Source organism: Marmota monax, unplaced genomic scaffold (assembly GCF_021218885.2).
Source record: "Marmota monax isolate L192 unplaced genomic scaffold, Marmota_monax_Labrador192_F-V1.1 WCK01_AAM20220418_F8-fsc00228, whole genome shotgun sequence".
In the NCBI taxonomy this organism is placed as follows: Eukaryota; Metazoa; Chordata; class Mammalia; order Rodentia; family Sciuridae; genus Marmota; species Marmota monax.
Genome location: NW_026695240.1, coordinates 1,231,901 through 1,256,637, shown reverse-complemented (window position 1 = coordinate 1,256,637; position 24,737 = coordinate 1,231,901). Strand labels below are relative to the sequence as shown.

General features: G+C 62.0%; 1 protein-coding gene across 2 annotated transcripts in view; it reads left to right on the top strand.

The window, feature by feature from the left end:
* Positions 1–1,185: 1,185 nt before the first annotated feature.
* Pak4 (p21 (RAC1) activated kinase 4) overlaps positions 1,186–24,737 on the top strand; it is a 40,009-nt gene continuing 16,457 nt past the window's right edge. The window contains exons 1-2 of one of the 2 annotated variants that reach the window (XM_046440113.2): positions 1,191–1,339; positions 4,017–4,198. The gene's annotated coding sequence lies outside the window, so the exon portion shown is untranslated. Of the gene's footprint in view, positions 1,340–4,016; positions 4,199–24,737 lie in introns of both variants that reach the window. The other variant, XM_046440112.2, reaches the window with a different exon arrangement.

Sequence of the window (24,737 nt, the reverse complement as noted above, 5' to 3'; positions counted from 1 at the left end):
CTGTTGGGGCACAGGAGCTGCATCAAACATTTAAGTGCATCTCTGAAGGGTGGAATCACCAGTCGTTCAAAAACTACATCCCCAGCCCTTTTCATTTTATTTTGAGGCAGGGTGGCCTCAAACTTGGGAACCTCCTGCCTCAGCCTCCCAAATAGCTGGAATCATAGGCTGCACCACCATGCCCAGGCCATTTAACAAATGTTTATTGAGCACTCCCACGTCATGGATGCCAGCGCCCTGGGTACGCGACGGTGAACAAGGACAAAAATCCACTATTTTCTTGGAGCTGACATTCCAGCAGAGGAGACAATTGACAATAGACGCAATCAGCAAGCACTAGTAAAGGTTTTGGTAGCATCTGAGAGACATGTTTGCTGCTTTAGGAGGGGTGGGCAGGAAGGAGCCCAGTGGGAAGGTGACATTTGAGGAAAACCCTGAAGGAGGAGCAGAGGAGCTAACACCGGAGAAGAGCATGCTCCAGACAGAAGGGAAAGCCAGCGCAAAGGAAGACCTGCAGCTGACAGTGCTCCTGATTTTTTTTTTTTTTCCCCAGGAATTGTGAGAAGACTGGAGGCTGGTGAGTGAGGTCATAGATGTCCGAGTTTATTCGTTTTTGAAGTTTAAAAGGGTTTTTAAAATTTTCTATTGTTTTATTCATTACTTTAAAAACTTATTTTAAAAAGGAAGACCAAACAGTGTCAGATGACTGTCCTTCAAAACCTATTCCCTACTTTTCTGGGATCCTGAGCCAGCTAGTCCCCCTTTGAACCTGTTTCTTATCTGTAAAATGAGTAACAGAAATAAAACGGGCTGCGCTGAGTGTCCGGCTAATCCCAGTAAAGCGTTTACCGCATGGCCGTCGCCTCGTGCTTAAGAACTGTTCCTGGCGATTATTAACCCATTGCTGTCTTCCGTCCCCTAATTCCTCCTGGGAGAAGGTGGGAGCGCGTGCGACAGGAAGACAGTCATTTCCCCTTTAAAACAAACTGGGGTGGGCCGGGAGTGGGCTTTTCCGCACCTTTTCCAAATTCTCCAATCCCCGCCTGGCATTTTCTGCCCGAAAGTCTCCGATTGAACCGTCTGCACCAATTAGAAGCTGGAGCGGGCGCAGCCCCGCGCTCAGCTCCGCCCCTACGCAGGCCCGGCCCTCTGCCCGGTCAGCCCCGTTGCTATGGGGACTGGTGGGCGGCGAGGGGGAAAGCCCCGGATGTTCGTTGGGGATTCAACATGGCGGCGGTAGTAGCCGCGGTGGCGGCGGCGCCAGAGAGCTGAAGGCGGCGTAAGGGCGCGGAGTTCCGGGCCGAGCAGCCAGGCCGCCAGCGACGGTGGCGCCGAGCCGGTAGGCTAGGCGGTCTGGGCAGGGATGGGGGGGTAGGCCGGGCGCTGGCGGTGGAAGAGCTTTTAAGTAGGAGGGGGCGGGGCCGCCGGTGTCAAAGTTCACAAGTGGAGGGAAGGGTCGCGTGGAGAGGGTCGGGGGTCAGCGCTGAGGGGAGGGAGGCGTAGAGGAGATCCGAGGTCCCGCTCGGGGGGGCGTGGCGAAGGGCAGGGCAAAGTTTGAAATTTGAAGTGGGGGCGCGGGACGAGTCCCCCAAAAGTGTGTGGGGGGGTCAGAGTTACTAATTTGAGGGGAGGGTGCGCCTACATGGGTCAGAGGTCACAACTCCGGGGACGTTGGGTTGCAGATCTAAAGGCCACAACTAACAGGACAGGTGAATGAGTTTTAGGTTTGGGGGTCAAAGGGGGCGTGGTTAGAGGGTACAAAGGTCAAAATCTGACCGGGAGACTGAGGGTTCGGAGGATCTAAAACTGAAACCCAGGGGACAAACTGCTGGAGCGAAGGGGCAGGGACATCCAGAAGAGAGGTCAAAAGTGCTTCCTGGTGGTGGGAGTCGGGGAACCCCTCCCACAAATTTTGACGATAATAGCAAACACTGGGAAGGCGCTGGTCTCCTGCTAGCTCTCTTCCCCTGCTTCACTGTGTCCCCATCTAGCCCCCCACAGCCCCGTGGGGTCTCAGCCTGTTGTTAAGAACCTAAGTGACTTGCCCAAGGTCAGCTAGTAAGTTGTGCTGCCCAGAGTCCCCCTCTGGATTCTGTCTCAGAGCCCCGTGTTTCTGCCTCTCCAAGAATCAGTGTTGGTTAACGTTTAATGAGGGCTCACCTCGGCCGAGTGCCCGTGCCTGGTTTTGTTCCATGGCTGTCACAATCGGAGCAGTGAGTTCTGGAGATAAACCCACTTTACAGACAGAAAAAGAGAGGCCCAGAAAGCCGCCGAGGCCAGGGGCAGATTCAGAGTCGGGCCAGAATGCTCCCAGAGCTCCTGCCTCTAGCTTCCACACTGACCATTCCCCAGTGGGTCTGGGTCTGGAAGCAGCAGGTTGGGCAAGGCTGGGCCACTCCCTGGGCAGGAACAGAGTGTCTGTTTGGTCTCCTTGGAAGGGTGTGATCTGGGCGGGTTCCCGTGGGCCTGTTGGAATGGGATGTTGGTGGGTGGCCCAAAGTTCAGGGAGACGGATGGGCTCATGGCTGGGAGGGTGTCCCTTGGGGGACCCTGTGAAAGCGGGATGTTGTGTGTTCTTGGCCCCCAGGCCCTCCCTGGGTCCTCAGTGGCTCCCACCTCCTTTCCTGCCGCTGTTCCCCAGCTCCCAAACTCTCCAGCTTCAGGCCAGGCCTCCTCGCAGGCTCTGACCTCCCTGTTCCCTTTGGCTGGAATTTCCCCGCCGCCCTCCGCTCTCAGCCTGCCCCGGGCCACCTCGCCGCCGCCCCCTGCAGCCTCTGCCGGCCGCACCTGTTTACTAGGGTGCGCCTGCAGTTTGCCTCTGTTAGAAGTGGGTGTTCCAAGCGCTGCTGGGCTTTGGGGAATGACCTGGTGGTGGCGGGTGATTGCTGGGCCCTGGGACTGCAGCAGAGGACAGGAGCCACAGAGCCCCCAACCTCAGGGTCTCCTGTGGGAGCAGACTAGAACCCAACGCCCACCTGTGACACATGGTGACGTCTCTGCCAACCGTGATGAGGGCTGGAGCGTGTCCATACCCTGGGCCTGGCCTGAGACCTTTGTCCCTGGGAAAGTCCCTTGAGGAAGCTCCGAAGGTTAGGTAGCTGGGAAGGAGCGCCGGGCGCCGGCTGCAGCAGAGGCCATGTGTGGGGTTGGGGAGACCCCGAGGCTCAGCCGGGGAGCAGGGGGGCGCAGGAGAGGGGCCAGGAGTTTCCTCCCGTGTGACACAGGCACAGTGCTGGGCTGTCGCGTGGAAGTGCTGCGGGGATGCAGAGCGCCTGTCCCTGCCTGGATCTGGGGGCCTGGCATCAGGGGGCACGTCAGCACTAGGCTTGCTGCTGCCACTGCCACCAAGAAGGGCCTCGGAACTGGTGCGAGGTCTCGCTCCACCTGCCCCTGGCTCGCTCTGCGGCCGCCCCTCCCCCATGGGGCCTGGCATGGTTGGGAGCAGGCAGGCCGCCAGCAGCCCTCTGAGGCTCCCAGCTCAAGCCTTGTGGTGCCAGCTTGGCACAGCGAGGGGAAGGCTCGGCCGTCAGAGACCCACACTTTCAGGTTCCTGCCTCGTCACCCAGCAGCCTGGGACCTTGGGCAAGTGGTTTCTTATTAGCTGATTTTTACCTCGTGGTAGATTTTAGGCTGAAAATGTGGGGACGGGTTGTAGGGGTGCTCAGGAAGGTCAGAAGGGAACTCTCCCAGGTCCCAGGGGAGCCAGCCGTGCTAGATGGCGTGGAAGCCACCTCTCACTGCAGCCTGCCTTCCCAGGCCCTGGGGGCAGTGGGAGCTTCCCTGCCCAGCTCAGGCACACGTCCCACTAAGCCTAGAAATGGTGTCCCGTCAACATGTCCCCATGCCCCGTGCTTTTCATGTTCCATCTTAGACTTTGGATCTTGCTCTGGGCAGCATTCATTTTTCCTGCCGTTGGGGTTTTGTGATTGGGTCTCAGGAGTTATCCATTTGCACTCTTGGTGGCCCTCCTGCTGGCTTCCGTGGGAGCTGTAACAGTGTTGCGGTGAACATTCTAGACTGTTTGCTGTATACCTGGCCGAGTCTGGCGGAGTCGCCTTGCAGTGGCAGTGCTGCCTGTGGCTTCACAGCCCAGGCCCAGCGCCTCCTGAGGGGTTTCCGTGCACCTCCCGACAGCTCCCAGCTGACCTCGCGCCACATTCTGCAGCCATGTGACAGCAGGCTGTGGGGCACCCACCCGGTAAGCTCGTTGGGAACGTTGGAAAGCTGGTTCATGGCACTGCCTTAGCTGGGGCCGGACACCAACGAGTCCCACATCAGAGGCGGAGGCAGGCTGGGAGGGCTTTGACCTCTACCCCCAGGGCAGGCAGGACGCTGACCAGCTTTGATTCAGTTCTCCTTGGAGAGCAGCTGCCAGGGCTGGCGTTTGGGTGAGGGGCTGGGCTGACCTGAACCTGCTCCAGGGGCGAGGAGCGGGGAGTAAAGGTGGGAGGGGGTGGCACTGCCTCACTGCACTCTCGCATGTGACCAGCACAGACAGCCTCTGACAGACTTGCTGACTCCAGACAGTGACAGCCCAGAGTCAGGACTGTGAGGGAGGAGCCTCAGGCAGCCCAGGGCCGTACCTGACCCAGCCTGGGACCAGCCTGGGAATTCCGCAATGGCTTTCTAGAGAAAGGGACCAGAAAGGTTGATGAGAAACAGTGATCCGGGCTGGAAAGGAGGCAGAAAGAAAGAAAACAGGCAGTGGGTACGGAAGGTGCAAAGGCCCTGAGGCCAGAGTGCGAAAGCCCATTACATCAGCTGAGCGGGGGATGCGGTGGAGGAGAAAGGGGTGTGGCGGGGTTCGCCTGTGTGAGGGGAAGTCATTTAAGGGCTTTAACATCTGGTTTCCCTTTATAAAGACTGTGCAGGCCGCTCTGGGAGGGAGGGACCCAGGGTGCCAGGGAGATGAGGGGGTGCTGCTGTCCTAGTCCGCGCAGGAGAAGAGGGTGGGTCGGTGAAGGTGACTGTGATGTGGGCTTGTCCCCTGTGCTGGCCGGTCTGAGTTCTGACCTGCATTAATCCGTGATCGTCCTGGCACTCTGTGAGACAGTACGTTACTGTCCCACTTTAGGGATGAGAACACAGAGATCCAGCCAGGGGTGTGACTTGCCTCCGGATATGGCAGGCAAGGCAGAGGCGGGACTGCACCCCAGGCTTAGGGCTCCAGAGTCGCTGCTCACTGTGGCCCCCCCCCCCCCCCCCCCGCCCCTTCCTGTCCCCTTGCTTCTTACCCAGGCTCCTTTTTAGACAGAAGCCCCGGGGACCCTCTGGACGCGGAGTCCCTCCTTCCTCAGGCCCCGTCCCGCTCCCCTCCGTGTGTGCCGCACCCTCCTGCGGCTCGTGGCAGCTGGACTTCCTGGCCAGACGCCGTCGGGGTGTCCCCGCAGCTGTTTCTTCCATCTCCAGAGCAGGAGGTTAAGGTGCTGCCAGCAGGAAGCCGTCCCCTTCCAAGTCGCAGCCAGGGAAACGGGACCCTTCCCGTCCCAGCCACTCATCCGGGGCCAGGACTTATTGTCTGCCAGACACATTGACCACAGGAAGGTCAGAGGGAACTCTCCAGGTCCCAGGGGAGCCAGCTGTGCCAGATGGCACGGAAGCCACCTCTCACTGCAGCCGTCTTCTGGGCCCTGTCCCCATCCCCGGTGGTGGCCTGCCTTCCCGGGCCTTGGGGGCAGCGGGAGCTTCCCTGCTGGGGCGCACAGCTGCCCCCAGGGCGGGTGCTCCCCTCAGGGCTGAGGAGGGGCTGAGGCCACTCGCCTGTGAGGTGCTGGGCCCGGGCTTGGCGCAGACCTGGGCGAGCCCTTGGTGAGCCTTGAGCTTGATGGCTTTCCCGGCCGCTGTTTCCTGCCCACTGTCCTGTGGGCTCCCGGTCCTTAGCAGCTGTGGTCACCTGGCTCCCGTTCTTGGCTCTGCACGGGCACGTGCTTCATGAGCGTCACCGCCAGGGCTCTGCTCAGGGACCCTGAGGACCAGGTGCTCCTGGCCCCCTTTCTTCCTGCTGTGTTTCGTTTGCAGGAGGCAGGTTTTGCCGGTGTGCCTGGGTCACCTAGCCCCTGAAACGCGCTGAAAGTCCTGCACAGCCAGCAGGGTGGCCGCCCCGGGGCCAACGGCCTCCCTCTGGCTTCGGTCCCTTCCCAGAGATAGGGTGCCTGCTGTTTCCCTCCTCTTGCCATGTCTGTTCCTGGGAGCAGCCCCACCACCGCCACCGATTTTACCCAGAGGTCACAGGAGGCCGGGTCTGTCCTGCCCCTGGCATTTTCACTCCGAGGTTCTGGGTCAGAACAGCTGGTGCCGCCAGTGCCCGGCGTCTCGTGTGTGCCCCGCTGACCCCTTTCTGGGCAGGCCAGGCCGGTTTCCCTGCTGTTAACAGGGCCACACCTGCGTGTGATCGTGGCTGTGGACATCTTCTAGAAGTGGGCTTGAGATACGTCCCTTCAGCTCTGCCAGTATGTCCCACCCTGCAGACAGGTGGTGCCAGGTCACACTCCCACCCTGGTGTGTGGCAGCTCCACAGCTTCGCTGCCTTGGACGGTAACACCTTTGACCTTTGCCACTTTGATGGGTGACATCATCTTTCCCATTTTAATAGAGTGGAGTGGAGTGGGGTGTGTAGAAAGCTGTCGGAGTGTCCTTTTCTGAGTTGTCTGAACCTGATCATTTTCCTTTTCCGGAGAAGGGGAAGCGGGCCTAGGCCCCACCCCAGGCAGGTGACAGATCTGACCTCCCCCCAGCCTTCCTGGCCCCACCCTGGAGCTCTCACCTGCCTGGTGCGGAGCGGGAGGGCTGGGCTCGCCACTTCCTGGCTGAGTGTGCGGGCAGTCACTGCCCGTCTCTGCCCTGTGTCCTTGTCTGTAAAATGGGGATATCACGGCGCGTCCCAGTAGGTTGTTTTGAGGATATAAATGCACATTCAGCAGGTGAGATACTAAGTGCCAAGGACCGTGGCTGCTGAGTTCAGTAGTTGCGATAGTACCTGGCCCACGCCATTAACAGGCGTGGTCTAAGTGCCTTCTGCAAACTAACTTAATGGGCCTGTTCCTCCCATCAGCGCCAAGACTCGGTGTCATTATCATCTCCCTTTAATAGGGAAGGGATGCTAAGCATGGTGGGACACGCGTGCAGTCCCAGGTACTTGCGAGGCTGAGGCAGAGGGTCACGAGTTTAAGGCCAGCCCAGGCAGTGGGCGAGACCCCAACTCAAAATAAGCTTTAAAGAGGAAGCCAGGCTGAGTGGCGCACGCCTGCAGGCCCAGCGACTCAGGAGGCGGAGGCAGAGGCACCACAAGTTCGAAGCCAGCCTCAGCAACTTAATGAAGCCTTAAGCAGCTCGGGGAGACCCTGCCTCAAAATAAAAGATAAAAAAGAGCTGGGGGTGTGGGTCAGTGGTTAAGCACCCCTGAGTTCAACCCCTGGTACCAAAAAAAAAGAAAAGGCAGGGCTGGGGTTGTAGTTCAGGGGTAGAGAGCTTGCTAGCATGCTGGGTTTAGGCCCCAGTGCTGGGAAAAATGGGGGAGGAAATGAGGACCTGGGTCACCCGCCCAGGGTCAGCCCTGGGTCACGGAGCAAGCAGGACTGGGACTGGCTCCACAGGCCTGGCTCCTACCCTGGGACCCCTCCTGCTGCTGCTCGTCCCTCCTTCCCACAGCCCCTTCTAGGATGTCCTCATTCCAGGCGGGCTGCGGGGGAGCTTTGAGGGGGCACTGTGGTGGTGGGGACATGGCAAAGTCCTCTCACTGCGAGCCTCGCTCCCTCCCACCCCAGGTGCTGGCCGGAAACTCCTGATAAAGCAGCCTTGTGTGAAGCTTCGAGCTTGTTCCCCAGTCTGGTTTCCCCACTCCCACGGGACAGAAAGTGGCTTGTCATTCTGGACTGAGATGCTAGGGACTCCCCACTAGCCCTCTGACCCCACCAGTGGCCATGGTCGGGCATCGGAGAAAGAAGGACACTGCAGCCACCGGCTCCTCGGGATACTCTCCCTGCAAGTGAGGAGCCCCTGCAGGGCCTTGAGCGAGGGGCCAGTCCCTTTCTGGTGCCCACAGGGGCCTCCCCAGGCCTGGCCTGCCTCCCCAAGTCTCCCACAGTGGCCACCCCCCGTTACTTGACTCTGACAGGCGTCTGCCAGCCCCTGCTCTCCAAGGACCTTTACCAACGTCAAGTGTGTGTGCTGCAGAGGGGCATGATGTGCGTGCCAGTTAGCAGAGTGTCACAGGTGGACAGACCTTCATCCCCTCCTGGTCCCAACCTCCATGGTGACTGCCATTTGTTCCTGATGGCCAGCGGGGCCTTGCTTTTCCAGAGAGCGTGTACACGGGTGTGCGTTCCCCGCCGCGGAGCGCCGCCCCCGCTGGCCGTGTGCCTGTCCCTTCCTTCACCCCTCCTTGCTGCCAGTGAGTGTCTGTTTCTCTCTCTTGGTGGCTTCCCTGTTCCTTGCTGCACATGCATTTCAGGAGCATGACGGGGAGTGCGCTGTTGGCACAGGGAGCCTGGTGTCACCACGATGTGTGTCCCCTGCAAGGTGGGGGTGACAGCGTGGTCACTGCACAGCCCCACACTGGAGACTGTCAGTTTTCAGTTGCCACTAGGACAGGTTTATTCTTCTCTCCTGCCAAAGTAGCACTTGGTTCTCATTGGGTGGGTCCCCCTGCTCCTGCCCGCCTGTGCGGAGGAGTCAAGCGTGGATCCCTGATAAGCCTGCGCTGCGGCCGGGGACCCCGGGGTGAACCCCAACGTCAGCAGCCTGCACAGAGCCCTCCAGCCGGGGTACAGGCCTGGATCGAAGAGTGACACCAGGACAGGGCAGGACTCTGACATCCAAGCCCCCATCTTGTCCCCTTCACCCCCTGCTGGGCCCAAGCCTGGTCTTGTCCCCAGCCCTTCCTCTCCTCATCCTGAATGGCAGCACCTGTCCCTCCCTCAGGCCACCTCACCGCCCGACCCTCCCCAGGGCCTCCTGGCTCTTCCCTGCTACCCTTACAGCCTGTCCTCATAACACCTGGCCACATCACGCCCGGCCCTGACGGGGACCCTCTGTGACTCTCTCTGCCAGGGGAAGAGCCTTCAAGGCCCAGGGCCCTGACCCGGCCTTCCCGCCTGCCACACCCTCCGCGCCCTCCGCCCTGTGCCGTTCCTGGACATTCCAGGTCGGGTCTCGCCCCAGGGTCTCTGTTTCTTCTGTTCCCTCTGCTGACAGCGCTGTCCCTCTGTCCATTCAGTCACCCTCAGAGACCCCTGCTCACAGGGTCTGCGGTGGCACATCCCACACCTGCGTTTTTCTTTGGCTGCCCCCGGCTTGACCTTCGCCTTGGTGCTCATCACTGTGATGCTCGCCACTGTTACTTACGCTAGGTGGTGATGGGGGATCTGTTGGGTTGGGGTGCATCCCTGCCCCTTCGAGAACTTGGCGCACATTATTGGGGGTGGGCGTGTCACTGTGTCCCATATTTTGTTCCCATGGTTGGTGGGCAGTGGTCTCAATAAATGCTGGTAGGCTGGCACAGGCACATGCCTGTAATCCCGATTACTCGGAGGCTGAGGTGGGAGGATCACAATCACGAGGCCAGCCTCAGCAATTTAACGAGACCCTGTCTCAAAAACCAAAAAGGACAGGGGATGCGGCTGTGAGTAGGGTGCCGGGTTCAGTCTCCAGCACCAGAAAATAAATCCATAAACAAATGCTGGGGGGCTCGCCCTGGCTGAGCTGTGATGATTGAGGGTTGTCACAGTGTCTAATGGGATCTGCTGTGGGTGGGAGCGCAGCAGCTTTCCTGAGTAGGAAGTGTCACTCTAAGAATGACCTGGCCTGTCTAGGGGAGGAGGGGTTGTGGGCGCAGGAGGCTGAGGCACAGCCCGTGGGGTCCCGCCCCACAAGATCACAGGGCCCTTTGAAGAGTGGGGAGAAGAATGGGGCTGCCCGGGTTCCCATTCTGAAGCCCTCGGGCTGCGCGCCTCAGGCCTTCCTGCCCAGCGCAGGCCTTTCTCAACTCGTGCCCTTCACATCCTCGCCTGGCGCCTGGCGTGTCCACCTAGATGTGATTGTCTAGTTTTAAACACGTGCTGGCCTGCTGTGACCTCCAAGAGGACACAGTGGTAGATAAACAGACCCGGCTGCCACCCCTGGAGCCCATCTCCTTGCCTCACAGCCGCCCGGGGCAGCCCTGCTCGGAGGCAAAGAAGGCCTGACATGACCTTGAGCTGGGGAGTCCTTTTTCTGGACACAGGATCCTCGTTAGACTGATTAGAGGGCAGGACGAGCCAGCGAGGTTTGCGCAGCCCGTCCTTCCTGGAACCCCGAGGTGGCCACACCCACCTGACCCATTTCACAGACCGAGGCCGGTGGCTGCCGTGGTGGCCAGTCCTTGGCGCGTTGCGGGCTGGCACTGAGCCGAGCGGATCCGCAGCGGCTCCTGGCCTGGGGACCGCGGGTGGAGCCACTCCCAAGCTCTGGCCTTGGCCGAAGCCTGACCAGGCCACTGCCCGCGTCCCACCGGCTGGCCGTCCTTTCTTGATTTCTTATTTCTTCAAGTTGAACCCCGGGTCCGGGAGCGCCTCGCTTGGGTGTTTTGCGGCTTCCCCAGTTGGGGGCTTGTCTCCCTCTGAGGTCGAGTCCTGCCATGAATAACCGGGCTCCCTGTGGGGTCACTCTGTCGCCATCTCCCTGCGGCTCTACATTCCTGCTCCTCACACGTGGCCGTGGCGCTGCTGTGTGTAGGTGTGAGGGCGGCTGGGACCCACGTCCCAGCACCAGGCATTCAAAACAGGCCGCCCACCCCGCCCTGGTGGCGGCTCTCGCTCCTGTGCCCAGCCGTTGGGGGCTCTCCCCTGGTGCAGGCCATCGCGCACCGCGCTGTCCTCCTGTCCCCAAATCTTGGCTGCCGTGAGAGGACCCACCCTTCCACTCGCTCTCCTCCGGAGCGTCCTGGCCGGTCTTGGCTTCATGTTTTCATGTAACTATTAGCGCAGCAGCTTGTCAGTGCACGCCGCCCACCCCCCATGCGTACTGGTCCATGAACTTGGTGTGCCTTGGTCATCTCCCAGCGTCTCTCGCAGAGTGTCACCCTTGCCCACAGGGGCCTTGCCCACTTCCTGGTCTGTCACCGTGGCAGGAGGTCTCTGCCCTCCCCGGCACCAGGCAGGTCTGGCCGCAGGCTTGGCCTTGCGGGGGAGGATCTCTGGCGTGGCGTGGCGGGGCCACCCCTCATTCCCGCCCTCTTCCCGACACCACCTCTGAGCCCTGGCAGAGGGTGGCAGGGCCCCCAGAGGGGAGGCTGTAATTTTCCTGAATGATTTCAAGGCTAATGAAAGGCTTTCCTTGACTAATCAGCTTACAGTTTAATTATCAGGGAGCAGGATGCGGGGAGCAGCTGTGCTGGGGTCTCCCCGCCACATGGCGGGAAGGAGGTGGGGCCCAGCCTTACCCATGGGGGGGCAACAGCTGGGCCCACCCAGCGCCCTCCAGGAGGTAAGCAGGGTGGCTGTCCCTGAGGGTCCGGGGTGCAGGACAGCAGGTGCTGGGGGGAGCCGCCCCTCCCCCTCTGCTGGAGGAGCCGCGGCCCCTGGCCAGGCCCCTCATGGCATCACTTCACTTACTTTCGGCACCTCTGGAGGCCCTGCCCAGCTGGGGGCCAGCTCTGATTACAGTTGTTCTGTCCCTCCTCATCCTGCCCACACTGCTGAGTGCACTGGAGGGGCGGCCAGGCGGGGCGCTGTGGCTGGGAGCCCAGAGGAGCCAGGGCCCTGGGGTGGAGCTGAGGCGAGGGCTGGGAGTGAGGAGCAGGCCCGGACAGTGGTGCCGGGGCTCCCTGGGAAGGCAGTGGCTGGGCCCGGGATGGGGTGGGACCTGGGGATGGCCGTGCCAGGCTGGCTTCATTCCTTGCATTCCTCAGCAGGCCCCAGACTCTGGTGGCCCTGGTGGGGGAGGGTGGGCCAACCCCTGGACACTGCCCTGCGCTGCGCTGCCCCCTCCCCTGGCCGCCCCAGGCCTCACTTTACACCCTCGCCCCCTGGGGAGCAGTGAGTGCTGCGTCCCAGGCTCTGGCTATGGGCGCCTGAGTTACAGGAGTGACAGCAGACCCAGTGACTAAGTGATGACACAGTGGGAAGTAGGGCTGGTGTCCCCATGCTCTGGCAGGGGTGGCCTGCCAAGGCCCAGGTGGGCTTCTAGGCTGCCTCGTCTGCCTTGGCCGCCCTGGGTTCCCGTCCGGGGCTGTCCAGCCATCCGGGCAGCTGTGCCCAGTCCCTGCTTCTCAGCCTCTTGTCCCTCCCCAGCCCCTGCGGCTCTGCTTCCTCCCCCCTGGCAGAAGGGCCCGGCTCTGTGTTTTGCAGTGGGATCCTGCTGAGGCCAGAGGCCCGCCGAGCGTCTGGTGGCAAGGGTGCTGAGGCGCTGGGCGGCCCCCCTGCACTTGGGGTCTGACCCACAGTGGGGCTGGTGCTGGGGCTGAGTTGCAGCCCTCTGGAGGACTGCCTGCCGGCCCCTGGCTGGCCACCCGCACAGGCGGGTGCTGCAGAGCCCACGTGGCATCGCAGAGAACCTTAGTTATTTCATGGAGACCGGGAGTGATGGCCAGTGCTCCTGTGTGTCCCTGCCTGTTGGGGGCCGCCGGCCGCCTCTCCCCCGGTGCAGCTCCAACATAGCCTCCTCTGTGCCTCAGGGAGCCCCTGAGCCTCAGATGTCCCACCTGACTCTTTCCTACTCCCCAGAGTTCCTGCTAGAGGATTGCTCGAGTTGGCTGTGCACAGGCGCCACGCAGAGCTGCTGCCCCGTGTCACAGTGGTCCCTGTGACCGTTACTCCCGTTGCAGTTGTTAGAGAGGCAAGGGTGCAAGATCTCAGGGTGAGCGATCCAGGACTCGCCACTCTGCGATTAGGTCACATCTCCTTTTAAAAAATGTGTGACTGTGCCGTGGAAATGCTCACACAGTCAGGAGAATGGCCTCCTGCCCTCTCCAGGTCCCTGGTACCAGCTTTAGCAGGTACCAGTCGTGACCAGACTTTCCCGGCTGTACCCACAACCCCTACCTCCCGATATTTCAAGACAGTTTCCAAAGATCGTGCACTTTACCCAGGAACGTTTCAGACTTAGTTATAATTTAAAAAAATTTTTTTAGTTGGACACACACCTTCATTTTATTTATTTTGTGTGCTGCTGAGGATCGAGCCCAGGGCCTCGCACGTGCTAGGCGAGCGCTCTGCCGCGGAGCCCCAGCCCCCCAGACTTATTCATAAGCACGAATTCCTTCACGTCCTCACGTTTCCCAGTTGTTTTCAAGTCCTTTTCCTTCTGTTGTGTGTCGGTCCAGAGTCTGCCCTTGGCCTTGGTTGAAAGGCTCTGAAGCCGCCTTCCACCCTGCGTGTCCTGTGGTTTTCCCCAGTCTGCATCCAGCCAGGCCTCGTCCCCAGGGGCATCTCCTGGGCTACCTATAGCTGGGAGCAGGTCCAGAGGCTCGACCTGAGGGGAGCACCTTCCAGGGGTGGCAGAGTGTGAACCTGGGGGGCACTTAATGTCCGCGTGGCTTCCCAGTTAACTTTGAAAATTAAGATTGCCAAGTGGAAAAAAACGAGTGGATTAAAGCGGACCTTTTAAAGCTCTCCTCATGAGGCGGTGCCGGACACAGCAGGTGCAAGGTGGGGGACCCAAAGGACGGAGGCCGGCACCTCCCCAGGGCCGGTGTGTGACGGCTCCAGCTTCAGGTTGACCCCTGGGTCCCCGTAATTGACTCGTGGTGCGCGGCTTTGGGGTCCTATTCTGCTAAAGGCGCAGGCCCTGCTCTGCCCCTGCCTGCCGGGCCACCCCGGGCAGCTTTCCCAGCCTCTCCGCCTCTTCTTCCTCGTCAACAGGGTGGTGACCATGTCCTTTGGAGGACCAGTGCTCCAGAGCTGCTGTTCCTCTTGGGCAGGACCTTGGGCCTCAGCTGCCCACCGCCCTCAGGCTCTGGCTCCTGGCCCGCCCAGCCCCCCCAGTGTCCTCTCCCGACCCCCCAGGGCTCCCTCATTCTTTCTGATCTTTGCTGATGTGCCACCACGTCAGGAGCCTTCCCAGATTTGTCCTCTTGTACAGCACTTTGTCACTCTATCCCTTTTCCCACTTATTTACTAGAACATCAGCCCGGGAGGGCGGGGACTCTATCTTATTCACTGCTGTGGGTGACCCCAGTGCCTAGAGGAGTGGCTGTCCCCACGAGCGCATGATGCAGAGCCCTGACTGCAGGTGAATGGGGTGGTCAGGTCAGACCTGCTCTGCTCTGTCCTGTGCGACCTGGGTCGGCGCCTTCCGTCTGAACCTCACTGTTCTCTCTGCCCGTGTTGCTTGGCGCTGCCGCTGCCCTGGTTCTGTGCGTAATGCTTTGTGGGGGCCTCATTGCTGTCCCCTGTCGCCAGCACAGGGCACAGAGGAGCCGGTCAGGGGCTGTCCCTGCCATGGGATGCTTCACCTGATCTTAAGTAATAATAACTGCTTCCAGCTTCCGTGACCGGCTGTGGTGCCCAGGGCTGACTGGGACTGGGACGCCTTGGGCTGTTTGGTGGCTAGAAAGGCATCCTGGGCTGGGACTGTGATTCCAGAAGGATGGGAGAGTGGCAGGTGTGGAAAGGCCTGGGTGTTCAGGATCGAGGGCTGTCGGCTTCCAGACCCGCCTTCCTTGCTGGAAGCGGACCAAGAACTGCAAGGGTCAAGGGCACTGCTGTGCCTGTGGTAGCACTTGCAGGCTGGGCCGGGGTGGGGGGACCGAGACTGTCCGTAGGCCACAAAGACACAGCGGGCACGCCCCGGGTCCGGCCATGCTGCCTCGTGCCCCTGCGTGGTGGGAGTCTGGCCTGCGCGTGGGAGCTCCACGTGCGGTTTCGTGACTAGTGATGCCCTGTGGCTGCCCCAGATGGAGGGCGTGGGCACCGTGGCCCCGGGACCCGCCTGTCGCTCCACTAGGTCCTTTTCCTTCTTTCTTCTTGTTGTCTGTTGTGAAGGACTTTGGATGTCCCCGGGAGAGCAGAGAGTCACCTTGCTGACGTCCCTCTGGCCCGCCACCCAGTTTAGACGAGCCTGTTGGCATGGCTGAGCCCGCAGCGGCTGCCCGTGTGCCCAGCGCCCTGCGCCCTGCCTGCCTGAGCCACAGGCCTGGCGCTGTAGGTCTGCGGGGAGGTGCGTGCGGCAGGCGTCCGCGGCGTTTTGCTCTCAGGGTTCTGCTGGGCACACGAGGGAAGCCCTGTGCTGTCCGAGCCTCTCCTTGGCGGGTCGGAGGTCCCTTCTCTGAGGCAGCCTTGGTGCCCTCTGTGATCCTGCCACCCCGGCTGCCTCCGCTCACCTGGCACCAGCCGCTTCCCCAGCCTTTGGAAGCAGCCGTGGAAGCTGGGCTTCCTGTTCCCAGTGAGCACGCTGGTGCCCAGGTCACCAAAAGGGACTCGGGTGCAGGCCCTGAGCACCTGTGCATTGTTAAGGGTGCTCTGGTCCCCCTGGCAGGTCTGTGTCATGCACAGGGACCTTCCTGCAGGAGGGCCTTTGCCCCTCCCTCCTCCCCATCCCCCGTTAGCCAGGTGCCTATGGCCCCTCGTGGGGACCCGCTGGGGCAGAGATTAATCACGCTCCGCACCTGGCTGCCTGGGTTTGCCGCACAGCCCTGCCACCTTCAGTTAGTGACTTTGAACATGTGGCACCCCCCACCCTGCCTCTGCTGGCCTCTTTCCCATGTGGAGACTGCTGTGTAAGGGACATCTCATTCACGGAAAGCACTCAAGAGCGGGCGCAGAGATGGCTTTGTGTCGTGGAGGAGGGTTGTCACCGTCACTTGTTCACTCATTTAGCGGATTCACTGTGTGCCTCCTGGGAGTCCAGCCCGTCAGCCACCCCTGTGACAGGCTGGTGGTGACCTGTCAGGCTGAGGACCTGCCCCCATGGGACTTGTAGATACATACCAGGTCCGGTGACAGCAGGGGCAGGGGGAGGGACCCCGTGGCTGTGGGAGGCCAGGCTTCAGGCTGGGAAACTTGGGAAGGGTTCCTGGAGGAGGGGACATCTGGGCTGAGGAGCAGGAGGTAGTGTCTGGAGGTCTGCTTTGAGGAGAGTTCAAGGCAAAAGGGTGGGAAGGGCCTGGCATTTTAAATAAATTATTAGTATTTTTAAGTAAACTTTTTATTTTGAGACCACCGTAGATTCACATGTGGTTTTAAGCAGTGTGAAGGGGGATCTGGTGCCCTCTCCCCTCTTCCCCTCAGTGAGGCCATCTTGCAAAACTGGGGACAAGCCCACACTCAGCGTGGACGTGGACAACGGTCAGGTGCGGAGCCGCCATCGCAGTAGCCCTCCTGACGTCCTCTAAGCCCACCCCGGCCACTCGACCACCTGTTCCCGGGTGTGATCCTGTCGTGTGAGTGGAATCCCACCCCGGGCAGCCTTTGGAATGGGCTTCTGCACGCTCCTGCCCCCAGAGTGTCATGCGGACAGCGCGCACTGGGAGTCCATTGCGTGTGGTCGCCGCCAGGTGCAGCGCCGACGCGTGGCCATGCGTTGAGCCCTCAGTCAGGGAGGTGCGGGTGCTTGTCCCTGCCTTCGCCATCGCACTGAGAGCGGCTGTGGCATCCCCCTGCAGGTTTTCGTGGGGCACGGGTTTCATTCCTCTGGGGTGAACACCCAGCGGGGGATTGCAGGACGGGGTGGTGGTCGCAGGTTTTGAGGCAGTTTCCCGAGGGCGGCACCGCGGGGGCTCCCACCGGGAGTGTGTGAGCGGTTCCGGTTCCTGTGGCCTCGCCAGCACTTGGTGTTGTCACGGCTTTTTTATTCTGACTCTTCTAATAAGTGAAGTGACAGCTCGCCGTGGCTTCAGCGTGCACCTCTGACGGCTGACGACATTGGACATCCTGTCCTGGCGTCTCTGCCATCTGGCTGTCCTCCTTGGTGGGATCGCTCAGGCCTCTTACTTTTCTTTCTTTTTTTTTGTTGTTGTTGTTGTGGTGTGGGGCTGTGAGCCCTGGCCTTGTCCACGCGAGGCCTTGCACACTCAGGCCCCTGAGCTCTCTCCCCTGCGCCTGGATTGTGCGGTTTTGGCTCTTGAGGCCTGAGGACGCTCTGCTGCCCGGGACAGCAGGCCTTGGTCAGTGTGACCTGCAGCCCTTCCTCCCGTCTCGGCCTGTCCTTTATCCTCTTCACGTGGACTTTTGTAGAGCAAGGTTTTTAATTTTGATGAGGTCACTTCATTAATTTTTCCTTTTAAGGATCGTGCTTTTGGTGTCAGCCTAAGAGACCTGCGCCTTGTGCTAGATCCTGAAGATAGTGCCCTAGTTTTTTTTTTTTTTCCAAAATTTTTGTAGGTGTGCATTTTGCTTTTAAGTTAACTACAGTGAGATAACCCTCCACACCTGCCAGGGTGGCTGCCATCACTAAAACAAAAATAACCAGCGCTGAGAGGATGTGGAGAGAGCAGAGCCCCACGCTTTGCTGTGGGCATGTGAAATGATACAGCCTCTTTGGGGATCAGCTGGGCAGTTTCTCAGGATAAACATGGAAGTACCACGTCACCCAGCAGTTCCACTCCCAGGTATACATCCAAAAGAAGTGAAAGCAGGCACACTCGGGTTCATGGCAGCATTACTTACTGCAGCCAAAAGGTATGAGCAACCCAGTGTCCATCAGTACACAAATGGAGAAATGAAATGTGGTGCACACAGTGGAATATTATTCAGCAATGAAAAGGAACAGTGCTATTATGTGGATAGGCCTTGAAAACATGCTTAATGATATAAGCCAGTTACGGAGAGAAAGAGTCTTTGGTTCCACATGTGTGGGGGACTGAGAACGGGCAGGCAGAAAGGAGAAGAGAGCTTCACCAGGGCCAAATGGGCAGGAAGGTGGGGCAAGTTATTTTTGGTGGGATGGAGTTTTTTGTTAGGAGTGATTCAAAGGTGCGGGTGTGGATGTGGTGGTGGCACAACACTGTGAATGTATTTAAAGCCACCCAAAGTGAAGTACGAGTGGGTTAGTAGCTAACCCTCCATAATAACTATGTTCACCACAATTAAAATAGCTTAATTTTTAAGAACCCGGTTCAGCCTCTTGCTGCAGGTGTGTTTCCGGGCTCTCTGTGCTGTTCCCTGCTCTGTGTGTGTCCCTTGCTGTGGCTCTGGGGCGGCCTTAAAGCTGGGTGGAGTGATAACTTCTCCTCCTGTCCTCAGCCCCGCCCTGGGTCGCGCTCCCCTTGGGTCTGGCCTGGAGGCCCTTGGTGCAGGGTGGCACTGTGGCTTGCCCACTCTCAGTCATCCTTGCCTCCTCTTTGTCCTCAGCCCCGGTGTCCCACCCGTCACCAGTGTTGCTGTTTCTCCGTGGGCGGAACTCGGGGCGTCCCCCTGCACCTGCTGCTGTCCTGGCTCCCATCCTCGGTTGCTGGGCCAGCGCTGTCGCCTCACCCCTCGTCCACTCCACTCAGGCCCCTTGGTCTCATTCTGTTTGTGTGAAGCTTGACCCTCACTCCATAGGCCTGGACCGTGCTGGGTCCACCAGCCTGGGCGACATGTGGCGGACGTGCGAGGTGGGTCTCTGCTGAGGACCTGGGGAGGAGGTGCAGCGGCTGGAGCAGGTGACTGAGGGGAGAGGAAATGAGAGTGGAGGTGGGCACGACCCGGGACCCCGCGAGGAGATGGCTTTAGCTCCGAGGCCTGAGTGCCTTTGCAGCAGAGAAGGACAGTCGGACCAGGCTACAGAGGTCTCCCTGACCAGCAGAGAAACAGCGGGGGCTTTGCCGAGGGAGGCCTTGGGGGAGAGGCCTTCAGATGGCTCCGTGAGAGTGAAGGCTGCTGCCCTCAGTAGGAGGCCGGCTGCAGAGATCGGAGGGGCTGGCAGCACCCCATGCCCTGGGGCTCGAGCTGTGAGGGGACAGCCCCCTGGCACAGGGGACCAGCCATTCCCCTCTAGGCGGTGGCCACAGGTAGGGCGCGCCGGCACAGCCTGCCGCGGTCGAGGAGCAGACGGTAGAGCCACCAAGTGGCACCAGGGGCTGGCCCAGCCCTTCCACGAGGGGACACTTGGCCAGGACAGGCACAGGAGACATGCCGTGCGGACAGACTGGGACGCACAGACAGACCGGGACGCACAGACAGACCGGGACGCGCATGCTGCTTTTTCTTTAAAATCGTGATTTCGCAATGTGCACTGCTCCAGGGGCAGCTCCCCGCGCCCTGTGAGGGGCACCCCCCCCCCGCGGCCAGCCCCCTTCCTCCCTGGTCTTGGCTGCGTCTGGGCCTCCTAAGCAGCGCCTCCCCTCGCCTGGTCGTGAACTCTCAGCAGAACCTGGAGGCGCTGTGTTTGCGTCTTGTGTTCAGCCTCCTCTGGCTGCTTACCCACACGTGCTGAGGCCACTCGTCACCCACTGGGTCGCATCCCAGGGAGCCAGCGGTCACCAGCTGGCCTTCCTCTGGGCGGCCCCTGCTGTTTCCAGCCCTGGCTGACTCACTCTGTGCTTCTCTGGGCTGCGTCCTGGGGGCGTGTGCCAGCGGGCGCCTGCCGGGTTCCGTGCGCCTCACAGCCCCGGGAAGCCGCCAGCCCTGCAGGGAGGAAAGTGAGGTGCAGAGTGGGCCCTCGCGTGCTGCGGGCTCTTCAGAGGCGGGAGGCGTGTGTGCAGTGCCGCCCCCAGCGCAGGATCCCTGGCAGGGCTGCCTCCAAGACAGAGCGCACAGGGCCGAGGACACTGGGCACTGCTTAGCCTCGGAGCCTTGGGCTTTGGCACCAGGCGCCGTAGAGACGGAAAGGAAAGGGCAGGTGACTGACGCCGAGGACCCCACATAGGGACCTTGTTTCCTGCTGCAGCCAGGGCTGCCCAGCCCACCCCCTCCGGCCAGAGCCCGAACCAGCTGGTCTGGTTTGGGGAGGTGGCCGCTGAGCTGCTCTCTGGTGACTGCTGCTAGGTGCCCCACCCCCACAGGAGGTGGGGCCTGCGGTTTGGGTCTTCTGGGACCCCCCATACCTGGCCTGCTCTGGCCCAGGCCTGGTCCAGCCCCTGCTTAGAGCCCTTGGCTGGGAGGACAGCGGGTGGACAGGGCTGGGCTGCGGCTGTGGGCCCCTGGCAGGGTGCCGTCCGTCCTCGCAGCACCTGCCCTGTGCATGGAGGGGACGTTGTCCTCAGAGACCTGGCTGCTGTTGGGAGGGGGGCAGAACGGGTGGACAGGACACAGGTGTCTGTCCACACACTCACCTTGTCACCTGCTTGCTTCACCAGGGTCTGGACCCTGTTCTGGCCCGGGCACCCAACAGGAAGGGGACGGATCTGCTGCCTATGAAGCGGACCCCCAGCAGAGGCCTGTCACTCAGCCCCCAAGGGGCTGCTCTCTGCTGACCCCACAGGGCCTCCAGGCCGCGTGTCCAGGGGCGGGTGTGAGTGCAGGAGGGAGAGAGGCCGGCAGGCTACCGGGCTGGGGCCCAGCCTGGAGCCTCAGGGTCGGCTTCCAGAGCAGGTGCCGGAAGCCAGGCCCTGCCCTCAGGAGGCTTTCAGCCCTGGGAGGGACTGATAGGTCACCGCACCAGGGGCCCGTGCCCTGGGCCAGCAGGGAAGGTGGGGCCTGAGGGAGAGAGGCTGGATCCCCTCAGGGTGCTGGAGAGGCGGCTCTGGGCAGGCTGGCCTCCCCCTCAAGCCTGGTTAAGGTGCTCGCCATCTGTACCTGGGCGACACTCGGCTTCCTCCCTTTCCAAAATGGGCCTGCTGCAGCATCTGTCCCGTCCAGAGCAGCGGCTGGGTGACCACGCTCAGCTTAGGACCTGACCCGACCCGGACTGCTGCTCCCGAGGGGGCCTCTTGCACTCCCCAGGGCTCGCTTCCCCTGAGACTGAGACGGAGATGGGCCAGCAGCCACCGACGCCCACTGCACACACTTGTGCTCTTACCGTGGAACCCGATGCCCAGTTACCAACACCGGCAAGTGGACGTCCTGCTACAGACACACACACGCGTGTGCAGCCTCGGTGCTGGGGCACTACACACAACGGAGCCCCCAGACCACCTCGCAGACACGCAGAATGGACGGCAGACACACAGAACCACGGACGCTGGTCACAGGGAGACCTGGCAACGCACCCTGAGCCCCTGGCAGCAGCCAGCACAGGAGCAGGGGCCCTGGAGCTGGTGGCTAGGGCTCAGTGCCTTGCTCACTGTGAAGCACGGGGCAGGGACATGTGCCCTGAGCCTGAAGTCCTGCCTGGAACATGGGGCACCAACAGAGTTCAGAGGCATCAGCAGGAAAACGGAGGGAGGAGCTCCGACACCGTGGACCCCATCAACTCTCAACCAACAGGGGGGCGGGCGAGGTGGCCCGGAGCGGGGCCTGCGCCCTCCACAGACACGCAGGGAGCCACGCACCCCAGAGAAGCAGGAACTCCCACACAAGCAGGGACACGCTGCAGGGACCCGGGGAGCCCAGGGACACACACTATGGAGGGCAGCCACCCCCAGAACACGGGATGCGCCCACAGGCACGCAGTCCACGGACCTCCCACGATGGCCGAGGGTTCCCGAGACAAGAGGCAGCAGGTACTGTGTCCCTCCAAGGGACACGGGTGCGTTCCCAAAGTGCCTCGGTCACGGCAGGAACCCTCCCGCCCAGGAGACCAGACCCAGTAACGTGCAGAGCACCGAGGCCAGGAGCCTGCTGAGACTCGGGTCAAGTCCCCGCTGACGGCACCAGCACCACACAGAAAGGACCATGACCCGCCCTGGCCCAAGAAAGGTGTGGGCAGTGAGATGGCCCGCCAAGCTCCCTCCCCTCCTACTCCCTGAGCCTGGGCCACACCCTCAAAGGGGCGGCCAGTGGAGGTTCCAGCAAGGGGGACGAGGCGAGCGCACGCGCAGAACCAGCGGAGCAAAGTGGCTGGCCCTGCACCTGGCTGCCCTGGTGGTGCTGGTGGCAGTGCTGGTGATGGCCCTGGTGACAGCCCTGTACTGGCAGCCGCTGAGCCTGGATGCGGCTCCCACCCACGGGAGGGAGGCGGAGGGGGAGGGAGGGCGAGCTGGGAGACCAGAGCCGGAAGCCCACGGCAGCGGGCAGTGGGGCGGCTGGTGGGTACCTGCTCCCGCCAAAATGGACGGTAGCTCCACGAGGACAGGACCTACTATCTGGCCACTGCCCAGCACAGGGCTGGCCCAGGGGATTGCGAGTGGCTAAGAGCAAACCACCCAAACTCAGGTACCAACTCACTTCGGCAGGCTCAGCCTCCACTGACCTCTTCCACTGACCTCCTCTTTGACCCTGACGCCAGGCTGGCCCCCAGGGCTGGGAAGCCACAGCCGGGCAAGGCGGAGTGCCTGGGGCCCCTGGGAGGCCAGTAGGTTGGAGGCAGGCTCAGGTCAGGGTGCATCAGGGTGGTAGTTAGGTGCAGGGTGAAGGGCCCTTGGGCAAGGGCTGGGTGGCCTCTCTGATGTGCAAGGGTGTCTGGAAGGAGCCCCACCCTGGATTCCAGCCAGTGTTGTAGGAGCCAGCCAGGGGAGGTGAGGGGACACAGCCAGGGGAGGTGAGGGGACACAGCCAGGGGAGGTGAAGGGGCACAGCCAGGGGAGGTGAAGGGGACACAGCCAGGGGAGGTGAGGGGACACAGCCAGGGGAGGTGAAGGGGCACAGCCAGGGGAGGTGAGGGGGCACAGCCAGGGGAGGTGAGGGGACACAGCCAGGGGAGGTGAAGGGGACACAGCCAGGGGAGGTGAAGGGGCACAGCCAGGGGAGGTGAGGGGACACAGCCAGGGGAGGTGAGGGGACACAGCCAGGGGAGGTGAAGGGGCACAGCCAGGGGAGGTGAGGGGACACAGCCAGGGGAGGTGAGGGGACACAGCCAGGGGAGGTGAAGGGGCACAGCCAGGGGAGGGGAAGGGGACACAGCCAGGGGAGGTGAGGGGACACAGCCAGGGGAGGTGAAGGGGCACAGCCAGGGGAGGTGAGGGGGCACAGCCAGGGGAGGTGAGGGGACACAGCCAGGGGAGGTGAAGGGGACACAGCCAGGGGAGGTGAAGGGGCACAGCCAGGGGAGGTGAGGGGACACAGCCAGGGGAGGTGAGGGGGCACAGCCAGGGGAGGTGAAGGGGCACAGCCAGGGGAGGTGAGGGGGCACAGCCAGGGGAGGTGAGGGGACACAGCCAGGGGAGGTGAAGGGGACACAGCCAGGGGAGGTGAAGGGGCACAGCCAGGGGAGGTGAGGGGACACAGCCAGGGGAGGTGAAGGGGACACAGCCAGGGGAGGTGAAGGGGCACAGCCAGGGGAGGTGAGGGGACACAGCCAGGGGAGGTGAAGGGGACACAGCCAGGGGAGGTGAAGGGGCACAGCCAGGGGAGGTGAGGGGACACAGCCAGGGGAGGTGAAGGGGCACAGCCAGGGGAGGTGAGGGGACACAGCCAGGGGAGGTGAAGGGGACACAGCCAGGGGAGGTGAAGGGGCACAGCCAGGGGAGGTGAGGGGACACAGCCAGGGGAGGTGAGGGGACACAGCCAGGGGAGGTGAGGGGACACAGCCAGGGGAGGTGAAGGGGCACAGCCAGGGGAGGTGAGGGGGCACAGCCAGGGGAGGTGAAGGGGCACAGCCAGGGGAGGTGAGGGGGCACAGCCAGGGGAGGTGAGGGGGCACAGCCAGGGGAGGTGAGGGGACACAGCCAGGGGAGGTGAGGGGACACAGCCAGGGGAGGTGAGGGGGCAGCCGGGAGGGGGCTGTGAACGAGAGAGAGGACGGGGCTGGGACCTGGACGCCTGCTGCTGGCCCATCTCCGTCTCAGTCTCAGGGGAAGCGAGCCCTGGGGAGTGCAAGAGGCCGCCTCGGGAGCAGCAGTCCGGGTCGGGTCAGGTCCTAAGCTGAGCGTGGTCACCCAGCCGCTGCTCTGGACGGGACAGATGCTGCAGCAGGCCCATTTTGGAAAGGGAGGAAGCCGAGTGTTGCCCAGGTACAGATGGCGAGCACCTTAACCAGGCTTGAGGGGGAGGCCAGCCTGCCCAGAGCCGCCTCTCCAGCACCCTGAGGGGATCCAGCCCCTCTCCCTCAGGCCCCACCTTCCCTGCTGGCCCAGGGCACGGGCCCCTGGTGCGGTGACCTATCAGTCCCTCCCAGGGCTGAAAGCCTCCTGAGGGCAGGGCCTGGCTTCCGGCACCTGCTCTGGAAGCCGACCCTGAGGCTCCAGGCTGGGTCCCAGCCCGGTGGCCTGCCTGCCTCTCTCCCTCCTGCACTCACACCCGCCCCTGGACACGCGGCCTGGAGGCCCTGTGGGGTCAGCAGAGAGCAGCCCCTTAGGGGCTGAGTGACAGGCCTCTGCTGGGGGTCCGCTTCATAGGCAGCAGATCCGTCCCCTTCCTGTTGGGTGCCCGGGCCAGAACAGGGTCCAGACCCTGGTGAAGCAAGCAGGTGACAAGGTGAGTGTGTGGACAGATACCTGTGTCCTGTGGGGTAGGGGACGGTGAGTGCTTGGGTTCCCGGGCCAGGGAGGGCCCTATCGGGCCTCGTCTCCCTCCTTCCTGCCCGGCCTCAGGGGAGGGACGAGTGAGTCCTAGTCTGACTCCCCGTCCCCTGGCTCACCACACTCTCAGGTTTGCTGTGGCATCCATCCCCGCCCTGGGCGCCTCTGGGGATGAGGGGCACAGTGTCCGTTCTGTCTGTGCCCCATTGTCGTGGCCTCTTTAGGAGCGGGGGCTGGCAGGTAAAGGAAGCACCGTTTCTATTCAGCCACGCTGTGCCCTGTGCCCTCCTGTGCTGGGCAGGGATGGGGACACCAAGTGACTAAGGTGGCTGAAGCCCTGCCTTTG